The 18827-nt window shown below is 41.2% G+C and overlaps 1 protein-coding gene across 2 annotated transcripts in view; it reads left to right on the forward strand.

Moving 5' to 3' along the window:
- LOC122799515 (TRIO and F-actin binding protein) overlaps positions 1-18827 on the forward strand; it is a 3126988-nt gene that overhangs the window by 2822686 nt on the left and 285475 nt on the right. The window lies entirely within an intron of this gene.

Genomic DNA, 18827 nt, shown 5'->3' on the forward strand with positions numbered 1-18827 from the left:
ATACTGATGAAGGGCACTAGCTTGAAAGCTTTGTGAAGTGATTAAAGCATTGTTCTTAATACTTTCATTCAAGTGTTCCTTCCACTGTGATTTTTTTCTGCTCATGGTATCTGTTGTTCACACATCCATGAGACAGAAATCCCTGTTTGAACCTAGGGTGATTATTTTTCAGTAATTAGAGAGTATACCTCAGATACTTAAAGACAAGGTCCCTGCTCCTTTATCAAGGTCTGCCGAGGTTCCACACCATCACCCTTTATTAAGGCAGATATCCTGGTGAAGAAGAAACAAAAGACCAAACATGATCCTCCTCTGTAGATATCCCATGAGAATTAATGGCTGGATTTTTCCTTTTTTTTTCTGTATAACCAACTATATTTTCGTATTATAGTCAACAAGCAGTATTGGCAGTAATATAATCCATTAGTAAGCACAAGCAGTTAATCTAAGTAGGTTAAACCAGTCCTAGTCCACTAATAATGAGTTCAAGGACTCCATAACTCCTTAAAAAAATCAGTACATCCACTTTTGAATTCTCATTTTAACAAGGCAACAAAATGGCAATAGAATTAATTAGACAGGAAAAATTCATCCATAAGATGAAGACATAAACCCCATAGTCATGATCAGGAACATAAAATAGCTCCACAGGAAATTAGAAATTACTTAAGAGGACTTAATCTGCCAAAGCTCTCTAGAGAGGAGCAAAATGGCTTAATGAAAACTATAGACAGGGAGGGAGATACTTATGGCAATCATACAACAAAACAGGTAAAACTCCAGGACAAGATGGTATCCTGGTGGAAGTATGGAATATACAAAAGGAACTGATAAAAGTCTGGCCAAACTTTTTTAATGACATCCGTCAAAGAGCAAAATTACCATGCTTATGGGAGGAGGTGATAATAGTGGTCCTACCAAAGGCAGGGAAAGACAAGACAAACCCAGAATCCTGCAGGCCCATTTCTGTGCTAAATCACAACTACAAAATATTAGCAAATAAGTCCTCAACAATTCTACCAAGTTTGATTATTCTAGACCAGTGTGGATTAATAAAACAATCTTAATAAAAAAAATGCAGAAGATAACAAAAGACCTCTTCTAATAGTAGGGCTTCAAGTGGAGAAGGGTTTTGACTGAATGAACTTGAGGCTTTTTAAATTTAGCACTGGAGACTTTTGGATTCTCTAGAAATTGTATTTCTTTGATTTTAAGAATTTATAAGGGAGCAAAGGCTAGAATAAAAAGTGGGAGAGTGTTATCTAAGTATTTAGAAGTACAATACAGGAATGTCCTATGTCTCCACTGTTGTTTCCCCTTTATTTGGAGCCATTAGCAATCAACATTAGGGGTTCTGACATAATCGGAAATGTTTGGCGCACAACATGTGAGAAAATATCACTATTTTTGGATGATGTTTTGTTGAACATGTCCGACCCTGAGAAAGATCTAGAAATTGTTTGGTGAGCTTGGTGAATACCATAATTTAGCTTGATGTAAAATAAATTCCCATAAGACAGGACCTATTTCAGTGAACTAAACTTCCACACTGAATTTAGTCCAGCAAGTTTTTTACTTATATGAACAGGACAAGTTGAAGTGTCAAAAAGTTTGCATAAGAAATAAACTGAAAGTGGCAGCAAAGGAAACTTGAATGAGACACCACAAGATAATTGCTAAGACTGCAAAGTGGAAGTTGATGTGCATAGAATTGAACAACAAAATTCAAGATGTGAAATTTTCTTGGTCCCACTGATTTTGTATGTAGGTCAAGCTTTCTTTTATCAGCACCCCCTCCCCCCAGGAAAATTGGCAAAAAATCAGAAAGGAACTTGAGGAATTTATTTGGGAAGGTAGAAAGAGTGGGGTAAAATATGAGAAGCTCCTGTTACCACAAAGCAGAGGGATTAGGGATGCTGGACATGGAAAAGTACTTTAGAGCCACTTAAATGAGGCTGTTGTTTCTGTTGCAGAAGCAGTACATATGTTAAAAGTGGAAGGGGTTAAGGGTGGAGAAGGAAGAGATATTGATAGAAGACGAAATGGTAGAAACTTAGAAAGCAGTCTTCCAAGATCCTAAAAAAAACATTACCTACATGGCTACGTACAGTACTACATGCAAGAAGGTCTAGATAACTTTTTAAAATAAAAAGGCATAAGGTTAGAATTTTACCACTAGGTTGTAGAAGAGAAAACTGAGAGAAAGGGAAACTTGAGAGGTGAAGGCTGACAGAATTTGGTGGTAGAAAAATTTACAGTTGAGATTTTGGGAACAAATAAAGATGAGTGGGTCTGTAATGGAGTGTAAGCAAACTCAGGAAACCTCAGGGTTAGAGAATAGGAGTAAACTAGCTTATATGGGGGTGGCCCACATGACTAGGAGAGATTTGAAAATAAGAGAGAGAGAGAGAGAGAGACAAAGAAATGCCTTCATTGGTGAACTATATTTTGGAAGTGAGATCAGATCAAGGGGATAGAAAAGCACTGATTTGTAGGGTGTATAAGGTCATAATGGAGAGTAATGAGGAAAAAAAAGCATTACGTATCAAGAGAATGTGGGAGACAATTTGTGAAAAACAATACTCACAGAAGGAATGGGAAGACATCTGTTTAGTCCCTAGATGGGCTACTAAGTCCAGAAAATTCTGAATTTTTGCATGACGCTGAATCCACAAATATTTTTAGATGCCAGAGAGCTTAAAAAGATGTTTCCTTTGACAAATGAGGAGTGACGGAGGTGCAATGCAAAAGAAAGAGGAATGTGGGAGCATACATTTTGGAGTTGTGAGGGACTTTTATAGATTAAGAAGGGACTATAGACTTATTTAACAAGAAGCACAGGAAGAGTGGGAGGTGTCCTTAACTAAGGAAATTATGTTACTGAATTGGTGAAAAGACCAATGGGCTAGACATGCCAGGGAACTGGTGTCACTATTGATAATAGTAGCAAAGAAGGTAATAATCTGAAAATGTAAGGTGAAAGAGATGCCAGAAATTGAGGAGGTGTGTATAATGATGAGGCAGACCGAAGCTACAGAATTAAAAAAAAAATATTCAGGATACCAAGTAGCCAACACAAACTTAATTGGGAATCCTGGAATACAGCCAGAGAAAAATTGATTAGTAATGGAGGTGCTCAGTCCCCTGAAACTGAGGGGAAAATGGTTTAGTAGTGCAGATCACCTTGTAAGTAATTATGGGGTATTGGCGGTAGGCAAACTGTGATATGAATACAATTTAGACAAACTAGGTTATGACATAGTAATGAAAACATTTAAGATTATAATTCCAGTTTCTGGACAGGACTGACTGTGTAAACGTAAATGTTAAGAATCTGTGAAAATATTTGTTCTTATTAGGATAAAGGTAGGTGTAGTCAACCGGGAGGGAAGTAAGTGGACCATATGTGTATGAAGGATGTATGAAATCTAGCAATTTTTAATCTTGGTGAATGTAAACAAGTTGAATGTTTTGCTTTAAAAAATATAGAGGAGAGACATGCCTGGATTGGCCATCATTCAGACAGTCATGAAGGCAGCTTTTGTCCTGTCTGTCAATCATCCCAGCTGTGTGGACATTTGAATGGCCTAACCAGACAACCTGGTTGGTGGGAGCAAGTTCTGCAGGATCTCCATGGACGTAATGATCAAGAAGCATAAAAAAAGATTTGTGTTACCACATACAATTAGCTTTTCAGAAAATTTCAGCAAGATTATAAAGAGAACTCTGAATATTACACATGCTTGTTTAGGGTAATATTAAAATTTCCTCAAAGTGGCTCTGACTGTGCCTGATTCTCCTCCCATTTGTGCTAGTTAGCAAAATATTCCTAAAAATTCTTGATGATTTAATTCTGTTTTACCCACTTATATTGTTATTGACCATTTTCAAACATTGTGTTATCATCTGAGGAGCTGCCAGCAATCCTTCCTAAATGTTATTGCCACTTCTTAAGTGGCACCCCACTGTCTTGATCAAGTACACACCACCTCACAGAAATCCCCCCATTGTTAATATATCCACTTCTCCAACTTTCAATTTCATGTCCTTCATTAATGCCACATACAGATGCTCTTATATTAATTTCATGATTACCCTGCCCTCTTGATTGGTTGTAAATGACTTCACCATTCCATGTAGTGATTGTAAGCAACCCATTATCCTCTTGGTTTTGTATAAGACCCACCTTCTTTCACACCTAGGCAGGAAGGTGACCCCCCCATCCCACCTCTGAACTCCAGGGACATTTGCACCATTTGTTTCCTAAATGTGGCTGTGGCTCAGGGCATTTTGTCACTCCCAAATGTGAAAGTTATCCATCTCCACGGCTGTAGTATGGAACTATTATCCTTTGGTTCTAATTCTGTCCCGTTCTCATAATACCACCACTTCCTTCTATTCCTACTCATAAGTATTTGTCATTGCTACATAACATAAAGTACGGTATCCACTCTCCCAGTCCTTTAAACTGGCCTAGCATCCCCTCTACCTTTGTCTTAGTGTTTGTCTGTTTACCTACTTGTAGCCCTATAACTAAGTGCTTGTTCAAGTCTGTCTTCTATCTTCTAAACTATTGTATCATTATGTGTGTGTGTGTGTGTGTGTGTGTGTGTGTGTGTGTGTGTGTGTGTGTGTGTGTATATATATTATGGATGTATGTAAAACTAACATGACTTACATACACTAAATTTCTTGTACTACAATCTGTTGGATTAATATACTAATATTAAGCATCTATCACTTTGGGTAAATTTACGTTTCTTGCTGATTTACTTTTGCCTTTTAGTTTCATTTACATGTTTGAAGGTGGGAGTCTTGATGTCCTCACATTATGTAAAAGCTGTCTCTGGAAATTATGTTGCCAGCAGTGTGCAATGGTTTTGTACTAGAATCTCAAGAATCAATGTGTGAGTTTTGGGCATACAGGCCCAAACTGTTTGCTGGTACCATCTCTGAAAGTTAAATTATTACTAGTGAGATACCACAGGGATCAGTGCCAGGCCTTCTACTGTGCTGATATTTATTTTGCAAACATCCAATCCCAGTGTCCGAGAAGTGTGATAACTACAAACTGGGCCGTGTGATCCACTCATCCACTGGTACTAAGCAAGTGAAGGTTCACATACTTGATGGACCAAAATTCTCAATGTAAATGCAAAAAAATGCAGCATGATAGCATTCAGCAAAAGCTGCTCCCACCTCCTATGTTGTAAATGGTACACTTCTTCACAAAGTGGGTACTTATGAGTTAATTCTGTCTCATTTGATCATCATCATCTTTCCACCATAGTCAGGAAGTAATTCTATCTCATCCAGTTAATTTCCAAGAGAACATCTTCCAAATGCAAATAAATCATCCTACCTCTATAATTGTCCATCAACAAGACCCATCAGTGAATATGATGCCTCCCTTGATATGTAAGCAAAGTGTGTCTATCAGTTGGAAAGACCCCAGAGATGCCTAACCAAGAACATTTTTTGTTGTTGTTTGTGTTTTTCGGCTTTTTCCGGTTAGGAGTTGCCACAGCAGAACTCCAGTCCGTTAATGATTGGCAGTAGATTTTTACATGCCGAGTTGCCGGCCCTGATGCACAACCTTCAACGAAGGTGCGCCCATTCACGCATGTCTCCACACAGAAGACACTGTAGCTGAGAATCAAACAGGGCAGAGGTGACAATGCTACCGCAGCACCACCACCGCAGTGAAAGGCCTCATATTCTTCAACTATCCCAAAAGAGTAGCCTGTAGGCTACTCCAAAGTGACCTGTGTTTCACTTTTCGAACCTTGAAAAACCCAGTCCTGTTTGACTCCATCTTCATTTGCAAAACTAGTGTCTCTACAAATACACTCACTATTGAACTAAATCAAGACTAACAAATAAACAAGACTTGCTTATGGGATAGAGTCCTAACTCAGTGTATTCCCAACCTGTGAATAAGTTACCATTGCAGGTCAAAAAAGCACTACTTTGATTCCCTTAAGGCTAGTCTTGGACTAGATGGGTAGACACAAATATACACATAGATGGTCGTGTACAGCCGTGCTCAACACGGGAGGTGAGCGCTATTAAGTATTGAAAATGGAGGGACAGACGTACCTGCTTAAAGATGTATATGTCTAGGTCTTATGGGCCTCAGCCTCACTTGCCTGTTATTGTTCCTGTGTCTGGCTGTACCCATGATGTCAACAATAGTAATTTAGCATGTATCAATTAGACACTTGATACTGAAGTAGTGAATTTCTGTTGTAATGCATGCACCAGGGTATAATTTTGAATTTTAAATGTGTTTTGAATTAAATTGATCAGTCACAGCATGAAGTTATGGGAAAGAGTAGTGGAAGCTAGGTTAAGAAGGGACATGATGATTAGTGATCAGTAGTATGGTTTCATGTTGGGAAAGAGCACTACAGATGCGATGTTTGCTCTGAGAGTGTTGATGGAGAAGTACAGGGAAGGTCAGAAGGAGCTGCATTGTGTTTTTGTAGACTTAGAGAAAGCATATGACAGGGTGCCTAGAGAGAGAGAAGTTGTGGTATTGTATGAGGAAGTAGGGAGTGTCAGAGAAGTATGTAAGAGTGGTACAGGATATGTATGAGGGTAGTGTGACAGCGGTGGGTTCTGCTGTGGGAGTGATGGATGCATTTAAGGTGGAGGTGGAATTACATCAAGGATCAGCTCTGAGCCCTTTCTTATTTGCAATGGTGATGGACAAGTTGACAGATGAGATCAGACAGGAGTCCCCGTGGACTATGATGTTTGCAGATGACATTGTGATCTGTACTGAGAGTAGGGAAGAGGTGGAGGAGAGCCTGGAGAGATGGAGATGTGCTCTAGAGAGAAGAGGAATGAAGGTCAGCAGGACTAATACAGAATATATATGTGTGTGAATGAGAGGGAGGATAGAGGAATGGTGAGGATGCAAGGAGTAGATATGGCGAAGGTGGATGAGTTTAAATACTTGGGATCAGAATAATGGTGAGTGTGGAAGAGAGGTGAAGAAGAGAGTACAGGCAGGATAAGTGGGTGGAGAAGAGTGCCAGGGGTGATTTGTGACAGACGAGTACCAGTAAGAGTGAAAGGGAAGGTCTACAAGAGGGTAGTGAGACCAGCTATGTTATATGGGTTGGAGACAGTGGCATTGACAAAAAGGCAGGAGTTAGAGCTGGATGTGGCAGAGTTAAAGATGTTAAGATTTGCACTGGGTGTGACGAGGGTGGACAAGATCAGGAATAAGTATATTAGAGAGTCAGCTCAGGTTGGAAGGTTTGGAGACAAAGCCAGAGAGGCAAGATTACGTTGGTTTGGACGTGCTGAGGAGGGATGCTGAGTATATTGGGAAATAAGATGCTAAGGATGAAGCTGCCAGGTAACAGGAAAAGAGGAAGGCCTAAGATAAGGTTTATGGATGTGGTGAGAGAGGACATGCAGGTGGTTGGTGCGACAGAGCAAGATGCAGAGGACAGGAAGAAATGGAAACAGATGATCCGCTGTGGCAACCCCTAACGGGAAAAGCTGAAAGAAGATAATGAAATGTATCTTACCCATGTTAACAAGAAGTTTGCATAATAGCAAATCGTAGCATAACAGGATTTAACCATCCTGCAGGAGGGTTTTTCCCAAATAAATATTTGGTGCCAAAATCATGGATTGAAACTAAATTCCAAAAAAATGCTTTATTGTATCCTTTGGGAAGTCATCTACCTCGGGGAAGTGCCACATTGACAGTGCACCCTAAGAGATGATCCTGTTGTTCAGGATTTGGCAACTTATGTGGGCAGTGACCTAACTTTTGACCAACATGTGTCCACTGTCATGATAAAACCCTTCTACTTTATTCAGCTTATAAACAAAATGATTGCGTGTAGATCGAGGGATGTCATTGTCCTCTCTTACTCAAAACTCATTAGGCAAGTCTTTGAATATAATGCTCTGTTTGGCATACTGTAATGCCCTTGAAATATCTAGCTAAACGGATACAACGCCTAAACAGTGTGTCCTGCTTTCCAGCAGGCAGCTAAGAGGTGATCTTTGGCATACAAGGCATCCTTCAACCCAGTACTGATGGATTTACTGCACATCAGCAGTCAAACTGCATCATAAATATTCTGTCTAGGGATTTAAACCTCTTTTACAACATCAGAGTGGTTTGGGGGGACAGGAATATCTTGCAGAGGATACCACTGCTCTGGAACGGACTTCCCATCCATGTAAAACAAAGCTTATCTCTGCTCATATTTGAGTGCAGCTTGGATCTATGTATGGAAAACAGAAAATTTACCTCAGGACTGCCTCCTGTACAACTAACTAATAGACAGAGGTAGCTCATAAATGTTTTATCCCATGCATGGTTCTCCACAAATTATCTATTGGTATTCCTTCAGGTAGTCTTTGCGCCCCCATAAGTTTACATTAAAGAGACAAAACATTTTGTCTGGTTCTGTTTCATTTGAAATTCACAAGTTTGTACTAGGCCAGCAGTATGTCAGGGATGCTTAGTCAGCAGTGCCAAAAAGGAACCCTTAGAGGTGAGATAATAATTTAGAAGTTGATGATAGCAGGTAGAGTTTATCTGGGAGAAATCTATTAGTTCAGCTTTCATTATGATAGAGTGAAGGAAAGTATGGAAGAGTTGGAAAAAAAGGAAAAGCGAAGGAGAAAGGAATAGGATGGCTTGATTTGTGGTGATGCTTAATTCGGCATAGGTAGAAGTTTGTAGCCAATTACTTCTGGAATGGTTTGGAAAGATCCCATCCATTCATCTAATTGAAGTATAAATATTGTTTGGGTTTTGCACTGTCTAATACATAAGGGAAGCTTATTCCATTTATTAGGGAGGCACTGGGTGATGAAGTTATCCCTGAATTGGGATTTGTTAATGTTTTGCCATAGAGCTAGATCTTTGGAATGTGTATTAACTGAGACGACTTTCTTTTGGAGGAAAAGGAGGTCACAGGCAGTAAAGATCGGCATACATTGGAAGGCAAGGCACAGATCACCTCACAAGAGTTTGTAGACCACAGTAAAAAAAAAAGGGACATGCTTTTAGTATATTTGTATAAGAGAGGTACTTTAAACCTTGGGTTTTTTGGGGGTATAAACTGCTAGGGTCTTTCTAGTTGAGAGGATTGTTTAGAGCTGCATACTACAATGAGGAGAATGAGAGCAGAGTGAAAAATAATTGGAATGGGTTGGAAAGTAGATGAGAACCCACAACGGATGAAATGAGATAGTTAAAACGTTTTTTCTGAGAATTTTATTTATTGTTTATTTATTGTCATTTGTTAACTGGGTTGGTCCAACCGAGTCAAAGGCCCATTTTCAGTGGAGACCCAAGGAGAAAAGCTCCAATTACAATTATAGACATGTCAAAAAAAACAGTAATTAATACAAAGACTAACAATTACAATAGTAATATTGACAAGAAACATTTACATAAAATGAAATCAACAAAGACAATTTATTTATATATAAGTTTGAAAAAATTCAATACAATAGCGGCAGGATAATCCCTGAGTAGGAATTTTTACAAGAATCTCATTGTAGATATACTGTAAATTGGAGTGTTAGAAGAGCAAGAAAGAAAGGTGGATAAAAACAGAGAAAAACTTAAAATAATGAAAAGCAGAATTTAGGAAGAAATCAGTTAGAGATCAGGTCGGAGCTTGGCAAGGGCAGGACCAGGTCTTAAGGTAGTGTTTGAGTTGTAGTTTGAAATGGAACTTATGGGGGATTCTTCTTTGTATGATATGCAGTTGAGAAAGAAACAATTGTTTAGGGAAGTTCAGGCCATTGTAATGATTTAAGGGCGAGGCAGTGGTGGGATTTGTAGGGGAGATTAGAGGCGAATCTAGCTATTTTATTGTATGTTTGCTCTAGTTTAGAAAGAAGTGTGGGATTCTGGTCTGATAGTGGTATTGTTGAGGGAGGTAATAGAGAACGTGGATTTGTGTGTTGCCAGTGTTTTAGGAAGGAAAAGTGGAAGTTTAGTTTTTTTTTTCGATTTAGAATTAGTTGATTATCAGTGAGCCAGGTTTCAATGGATGTAAAAGTGTCTTGGGTAAGAGCAAGGAGTTCTGGGATGCTGTGGGCAGTGGTGGTAAGGGTCGAGTCGTCGGCATATTTTAAGAGTGTGGAGAGGTTGGTAGCAGAGGATAAACTGTTAGTAAAAATACTGAACAAGAGAGGACCCAGTATAGAGCCATACTGAACAAGAGAGGACCCAGTATAGAGCCTTGGGGGGACACAAGTTTTAACAGGAAGAAACAGGGAGGTGACAGTTTTCCAGTGTATAGACTGTTTTCTGTTAGATAAGTATCTAGAAAACCAGCTTAAAGAGGGGGTGGAGTGATGAAGGCCAGAGAGCTTATTTATCAGTTTAGAGTGAGAGACAGTATCAAATGCTTTGAAGAGGTTGAGGAATAAAAAGGAAACTAGTAGGTTATTGCTACTGTTTGTGTAAATGAGAGTAGATCTGTTGATGTACTGTGGTGGGGTCTGAAGCCGTGTTGGGTGGGAGTAAGAAGGTTATTATCTAGCAGGTGTTTAAGTAGCTGAATGTGGACACAATTTTCTAGAATTTTGGAAAGTGGGGATAGTATAGCAATGGGACGTTAGTTGGATGGGTCAGTGGAGTTTCCTCCTTTGTGAAGAGGGATTGTGTAGAAGGATTTCCATACATCTGGGACAAGAGATTCAGTAATACAATGATTAATAAGGATAGAGACAGGGTAAGCAATGGCATTGGCAGCAATTGTAAGAAAGTAGGAAGATAGATGGCCAACAGAGAGAAAGCAGGGCTTAAGTTTATTTAGTTGGGATTTGATGAAGGCAATGGGAACTGGTTGTAGGAAAAATGTATTGGAGGAAGGAGGACTGGGATGTAAAGGTAGAGAGGTGACAGTAGAACTATTTGGAGTTAGTTTTTGAGATATGCTGATGACAACTTGTTTTACTTGTAAGTTTGTAACTCCTGAATTGTGTATTTTATGGTGAAATCCATTTGTGTGACAAAATAAGCAGTGTTGTCTGTCTCGGGCTTTGATGACTTTTTTAAAGAAGCTAACAAGATAAAGAAGACATGATGTATCCTTGACATAACTGAACTGTGAAGGGCCTGTACTCTGCAGAGCTTATATCTCCATTTTGATTAGTTCTACAATAATAATTTCATGACCTTACAGATAAGGCTAGTGAAACTGATGGATGTGGGACAGCAAAGAGACCACCTTTATGGAAGGGGTCAACTGTAGATTTCCTCTGTTCTTCAGATACAAAGTGTAGAGATTTTGTCTGAAAATGGGTTTACCTTCATATGTGCATATTGCACAAGGGTGAACAGCAATTGTCCGAAAGGCAGTTTGCAAAGTTTGCAAATGCTGAATGGAAAAAGGTTTGACTGTGCAATGAGCGAATGCACAGTGACATTCGCTCATTGCACATTTCGACAATTTGAGGCGGATTACACTATAGTGGGGATCGGAAAATGGTCCCTTTCCCCACTGTAGTGCGATCTCGGAGTTAAAGTGGGAGGGGGTCTATGTTAAATATTCGAACATCCAAAATGTCGAATACCATATGGTCGAGACCATATGGTAGACATTTGGATGTTCGAATATAAAAGAAAAAAAAAAGAAAAACACACCTTAACAGTGTGCCCCCCAAACCCCCCCCTTACTTAAATATACCAGCTCCAAGACTGCACTTCAGTGCAGAAAAGGAAATTCTCCCATTCTGCACTGTACGGTGCCATTAAAAGTCCGTCTTCGAACACTTGAAATGTCGAGCATTTGGTCTCGACCATGTAACGTTCGACATTTTAAGCATTCGAAGAATTGACATAGACCCTAGGGGGGTGGGGGGGTGCAGAGAGGCTTGCCCCCTCCTTTACACTTCATTAAATTTTTTTGTCGACGTGTATGTTCAAAAATCAGTGAATCTGCTTTTTGATTTGCTGATTTTCGAACATTTAAAACTGCCTCTGTTTTCATTTTCATGGTTCCGATTCATTCATATGAGCAATAGCACCACTGTGTTTCTCTCTTATAAAGGTAAACTGTGAAAATGCCTATGAGAAGTTTGGCTAGATTATGCTTTAACTTATCAGTAAGCAGCCAGGTGTGTTGACTGGCCCTCATGGAGATATTTTTTGTTGCTTGTTTGGGCAAGCAGGGCCAATATTAATGATAGGGGTGGGAGTTTTACCTGACGTGGTATAGAAAGAAATCAAGGGTATAGTAGGTAAAGTAAAATTTGAGAGGGATTATTAGTCAAGATGTTAGCTGTGGATTCTGGCACAGGATGAATGGTACATTTTACAGTGAATTCAGAACATGGCAGGTATTATTGTGGATAGCACCCAGTACTAGGGGAAACCATGACACCATTTTTAGCCGAAAGCTCAGGTTAGCACTTTTGAAGTTAATACATGGATTTGTGCTTCCTGGCAAGATCAGAGACATCTGCCTCCAGTTATGCATCTCTCCCAGAAGGATTTTGTATTGGATAATAATTGTCAGTAAACATATGCTGTACTGCTTCAGGATGGTTAGGGAGGTCAGACTTGCCAGAACCCAGTATTAACAGCCTGTTTCTCCATAATTATCTGTATAATACATAGAATGAGGTACTTAGCTGCAAAGACTAGTTTATAATGGTGGCAGTCGAAGGTTAGTTGGTTAGTGTAGTTAATGTACTGCAGGGAATTTATAAGGAGGTTGACTGCTGCTGTAGTGATAGGCTTGTGAGTGAGTGACATAGATAGTTGAAGGGGCTGAGTGAGGTTAAGACAGTAAAAGAGAGGTAGATAGAAAGACTAAGGATTTAATAAGGTAATGGTAGCATTTATAGATTAAAAACAAAAAAGGGGAGAGTAGCAGAAGTTCAACCTTAGAAGTAAGGGTAGCAGCTGAATGATAATTAAAACTAGCATGACTGCAAGGAGCAAAAAGTCGCACTGAATTGCTCAAAAGCAGTAAAGTAGACAGTGGTTAACCTGGCTCTATTTTCCAAGGGGATGAAGCCCACACTGGTACCCAGGTAATCGAGGATTGATTAGTGGTGCTGGCACTGGAGGAGTTAACATTGAAGGTTAGTTGTAGAGGGGTGTGGTACACTTGTGTCTTCTGTGTGGAGGGTTGAGTCATGTGCTATCAGAGGAACATAGGTCAGTGTGATCTCCCTGATCACCCCCTGTGCCACAGAAGAAGAAGAGATGCTACTTGGAGGCAGAAGTGAGGAGCATCCTCTACAGACAGCTCATTTCATGCTTTTTCCCCACCATTTAACAGAGAGTATACTTAGGTTTGGGGGGAAAAAAGAAAAAAATGCAAACTACCCCAAACCGCTACCTGTTTGGCAATTCCTCTTGGTTGGCCATTGCCTGGTAGGAGATGAATAGGGCTGATTGCCTGAGAGAGAGTCTGATGGTCAGCAGACTGTTGGAGGAAAATAATTGGAAAAAAGGGTAGTGATTAGGCACCAGTACATTTAAATCACACTACTAACAAGCAATAGGCACATTGGCAATAGAGTAGCCATCAGCTTAATACTGAGACAACCAATGAACAAGCAGCAGTAGTTGATAAACAAGTTGTAGGGTCAATTCATAAAACAATAATCAACAAACCCATAGTGAATACAAAGCCATATGACCTCAAAACAAAAGCACGACAGCTCATGAATAAACACCAGCAAAATGCTGAAATAGCTTTCAGTTAATAAAGCAATTAATAAATCAATAACAAACACACAAATCTGGCTCATGTACTAAGTCGGGTCTATATTAGATCAACGAAAATGTAAATGTTCGAATCTGTAAAGGTCGACCTTTATAGCTTGAACATTTATGTGTTCGAAAATCTTTAAAAATAAAAAAAAAACTAAGTAATAAAAACAAAAAACAAAGGGTGTAAGCAGGGGGCAAGCCACCATGCACCCCTCACACCCCCCTACTTAAATATATCAATTCCAAGATCGCCCTACAGTGTAGTGAAGGGGAAATTTCCCGTTTCCGCACTGAAGTGCACTGATGTGCGATCTCGGAGTTGGTATATTTTAGTAGCATGGGGTGCAGCGGGGCTTGGCCCCCTGCTTACAACCCTTTTCTTTATTTTTGTTTTGTTTATTTTGTTTTTATTACATTTTTGAACATTTAAATGTTCGATCTCTAAAGGTTGACCTTTAGAGATTCGAACATTAAATCACAAGTACAACTTTGCAGTAGTTAAAAAGAGAAATGGCAGTGAAATTTATTTAATGCACAACAATGACATAAAAAGTCGCCTTAGTAATTGTAGACTAGGTTCTTGCATTACTTGCCAGTACAATTTACACTGGTAAGTGGTACACTGTACAGCAAAGCATCAGTCTGAGGAAACGTCTCGTCACTGAATGTGTATAAGGCTGCACCTCCACAAAGTTAGCCAATCAAAATCAAGCGTAAACCTCTGATGTCTTCTGCAGACTGAACATTACAATGCTGTGAGCATCTCAGCACTGAAGAGTATTGAACTGAGCAAACCTCACTTTACCTTCTACAGTGACTCCTTATTTTTTGTTAGCAGATTTACTTTTGAATTCTAAGCTTGAAGTGATTGGTTATCTAGGGCTTTGATGACTTTTTCAAAGCTTTTGTTCAAGCTCAGAACTGTAGATGTTCATCGTGTTACCCTGCTGCAGTCATCGCACTTGGGTTATCCTGTCGTCAGGTGGTCCCGCAGTCGGCCTGAATTCCAAAGTCTTGGTCCGGTGTCGGTTGCTGTCGCTTCTTCCCTGACGTCAGTGTGCCAGGGGTATATAAGAGGCATCCAACGCCATTTTCTCCAGACTTTCTTGCCACGCGGTGCCCGAAGCAGAAGCAGTTTGCAAGTGCCTGTCGGCCAACACCTGAGATTTTCGAATCGAATTTCAGTCCGAAGTCTTCAAAGCTAAGTACCCCATTGGGGAACCTTTTCTTGCCTCAGTCCGATGTCAGAAAAAGTTAACAATTGCATTTCTTGTGGGAAGCAAATACCTCATAAGAACTTTCATTCTTATTGTATACCTTGCCTAGGCCCAGACCACGACGTCACTGGTTGTCGGTTTTGTGCTAGGTTCAATAAGCAAACTATAAAGTGACGCTTTGATTTCGCATGACACTAATTCGGTGGTAAATTTAATTACACTATGCCGTCGGAGCAACCGACTACCGGCATGCATAAAAAACGCAAAGATAAAGACAGGCAGCCTAGATCCAAGCCAGACTCAGAGGCCTCGGCTGGGCTGGTCTCCGCGTCTCCAGTTTTCAGTGAGGCGCCTACGCAACCCCTGGCGACCGCAGAATTGGAACCCCAGACCGCTTCGGATTCTCAAGCAGAGAGTTCTAGGCTGATGCAGTCATTTTCTTTAGGCCCTACCGACAACATTGCAGAAGGAGAAGCCGGTGCTGCGGAAACACCTTTGGTTTCAGAAGGTGTCTTCAGACCGACTACTCTCACCATGAAATCTTATGCTAAGCTTAAGACTCCTTTAAAACCAAAAAAGACTGCACATCAGTCTCCAGTTCAAGGCCCCATGCCTAAGAAACAGATGCTTAAAATGGCTGAAGATTTGATTTCTTTAATCAGGGGTTCCCAACCCCCCCCCCAGACAAAAGGCCTAGACAAGAGGAGGATTATGCCTCCTCTAATCAAGTGTCTATTTCCTCAGGCTCCTCTGAGGAACAGGATTACTCCTTTCCCCCTTATGAAGATTCTGATGCTGAAGATTCCATTCCCTCAGCTTCTTCCCCTGAAGACTATTCCTTTGGGGAAACCTTGCATACCATGAGGGAACATTTCCACTGGGAAGGTCAGGACTACTCCGACTCAAAGAAAAGGCTCCGAGAGTTTCTTTTACTCCCCCAGCCCAGACCACTTGCTATCCCTCCAGTTTTAGACATTGTGGATGATGTTTACTTAGAATCTAGTCTAAATCCATATTCTCTGCCTCCTGCTCCAGCCAAACCAGATAGATATTATAGAGTGCCTGACTCACACAAATTCCTTTACAAAAGCCCTGTTGCTGACCCAGAGACAATCTCCCAGGGTCCCAAAGGGGCTAAGGCTTCTATGGCTAAAAATCCTGTACCCTCTGAAAGGGACTCCAGAGCACTAGATAGGTTCATAGGTTCATAGGTTTATACTAGGTTAACTGCCCTAGGGCATTTATAAGCCTAGCCCAAAGTTATGTGGCTTACGCCGCCCCTTATGTTAGAAATACTGTGCCCATTAGTTTGTTGTGCCTCTGTCCAGTAGTGACACAGAGATGATTCCCGGGGTAAACCTACGATCTCCCATCCACTGGTCTAGATTTCTCTTGAACAGAGCCAGCGAGGTGCTGTGCCTCACATGGACCGGGATTTTATTCCACAGCATGGGGAGTCTCTGGGTGATAAATCTATCCCTCCAGCATGTCCTGTTTATATCCGTGCTAAGGTTTAAGTCTCTTGCTCTAGTGGTTTTGGTGGATTTGGATTTTTTGAGGTGGAGCATGTCCATTAATTCCGGGTTGGTCATGGCCTTGTATGTCAGGCACAGGTCACCTCTGAGCAGACGGTATGCAACTGAATAGAGTTGGAGTTTCTTCAGTCTGGCAGCATATGACAGGTTTTGGAGTCCCTTTATCCTTTTGGTGAGGAACTTTTGGGGTCTCTCCAATTGCTGCAGGTGTCGGGTGAGATACATCCTGAATGGGGCATTGTACTCGATCATTGGTCTGATAAGTGAAGAGTACAGGGGAACGATGACCTCACTTGATCTGGATGTGAATCCCTTCATGATCAGGTGGGCAATGTAGAAGGTCTTTCGAACCACTTTAGCAACGTGAGCATCAAACGAGAGGCCACTGTCAACCTGGGTCCCCAGGTCCCTGATAACCTCTTCTGTGCTTAGTGGGTTGCCACCTATATGGTAGCTTGGGGTTACCTTGTTTTTCCCGAAGGGTATGACTATACACTTTTTTGCGTTTAACTTCAGGCCATGGCTCTGGCACCAGCTTTCAGTTTCCGTGAGACCCCTCTGAAGGATGTCTGTGTCCGATGTACTATCCACTATGGCACCCAGTTTGCAGTCATCCGCAAACTTTGTCAGCCATAGTCCTCCTATGTTTGCCTGTACTTCTGAGAAGTAGATGCCGAACAATAGGGGGCCAAGGACTGAGCCCTCTGGTACTCCACTTGTAACCGGCTTGGAGTCTAACATGGCTCCAGCAACTCTAACCCTGTGGGTTCTGTCCTTTAGCCAGTTTGCAACCCATCTTGTGACATATGGGTTTACATTTAAGCTGGTAAGTTTCTCTATAATACCCGAGTGGGGTATTGTGTCGAAAGCTTTTGCAAGGTCAAGGTAGGCTGTATAGACTGCCTTTCCCTCATCAATGGCCTTGGTGACTGTTTTGAAGAAGTCGACCAAGTTCAAAAGGCAAGATCTGCCCTTGACAAAGCCAAACTGGGTTGGGTCCAAGGTCTGCAAGTCCCCTATGTCCTTGTTTATGAGTTCCATTATGATCCTCTCCATAGCTTTGCAGACCAGGCTTGTTAAGCTTATGGGGCGGTAATTACCAGGGTCCGTAGAGGCACTGCCTTTGTGGAGTGGGACCACAGTTGCCGTACGCCACTCCTTGGGCACATATCCTGTGGTGAGGCTAAGATTAAACAGCTGCCTTATGTGCGGGTTTAGTTCTTCATTGAGTTCATGTAGCACACAGCCGGGGACCCCATCCGGTCCCATTGATGCTGTGTTTTTAGCTTTAGAGAGAGCAGCTTTCACCTGTGCATTTGAGATGTCTGGGAGGCTACTCTCAGTTGGGATAGTTATCTCTCCTTTTGGGGGGGAGAGGGGGGTGAAGTTGGCGCTGAACCTGTCTGCCATTATGTTGGCAATGTCTGTGGGTTCAGTGATTTTTGTATCATTTTGGACTAATTCTGAGCATATCTGGGAGTTTCCACCCAGGTTTCTGACATAGCTGAAGAAGGCCTTATGATTGTCTTTTGAATCTATGGCAATTTTTCTCTCAAAGTTGGCCTTGGATGATTTTATGAGGGATCGTAGTTTCTTGCTAGTGCTGATCAAAGATGCCTTCCCTTTTTGGGATTTTGCTCTATCATGTAATAGCTTTCTCCTCTTATTGTAAAGTTTGTTTATGGCTGGGGTCCACCAGACTGGACGTTTGCCCTTGGTGGAAAGAGTCTTGGTTTTATTTGGGATTGCCTGATCCATGCAGTCCTGAAGGTGTTCATAGAAGGCATTTGTAAGGGCTTCCACAGCTTGGGTTGTGGTTTCCATTGGCTCGGGGCCTTGAAGGATACCACACCTGTCTTGAGTAGTGTGAAGTTTGCTTTAGAGAAGTTCTTCACTGTGGTCTTTTGTTTGGGGTGGGGGCGGGATGTGGATTTCTAGTGAGATTAGTTTATGATCTGATCTCACCAATGAGGGATATACTTCGTGTGGAGCATTTTGTCCCCATGTTCGTGATGATGAGATCTAGTATATTTTCTCCTCTTGTGGGGACGGTGACTAGTTGTTCCATGGCATTTGAATTTATGAACTCCAGGAACCTTTGGGCTAGAAAGTTTGGGCTTGAGTAATGTTCCCAGTCTATATTCGGGTAGTTGAAGTCACCCAATATGATGGTGTTTGGTGATACATTTATACCCTCCAGTGTCTTCAGGAAGGCTGTGTGGGTTTCCTGAGTTTGAGGGTGGCCTGTAGCATGCTACAAATTGTAGAGCAGTTTTGCCTATGGTTAATTGCACCTGGATGGTTTCCGATGCTTTGTGCGTAGCCACCAACCTGGAGGTGTGGGTATCC

The sequence above is a fragment of the Protopterus annectens genome, chromosome 1.part0 (genome assembly GCF_019279795.1).
Source record: "Protopterus annectens isolate FY-2018-M chromosome 1.part0, PAN1.0, whole genome shotgun sequence".
Lineage (NCBI taxonomy): Eukaryota > Metazoa > Chordata > Ceratodontiformes > Protopteridae > Protopterus > Protopterus annectens.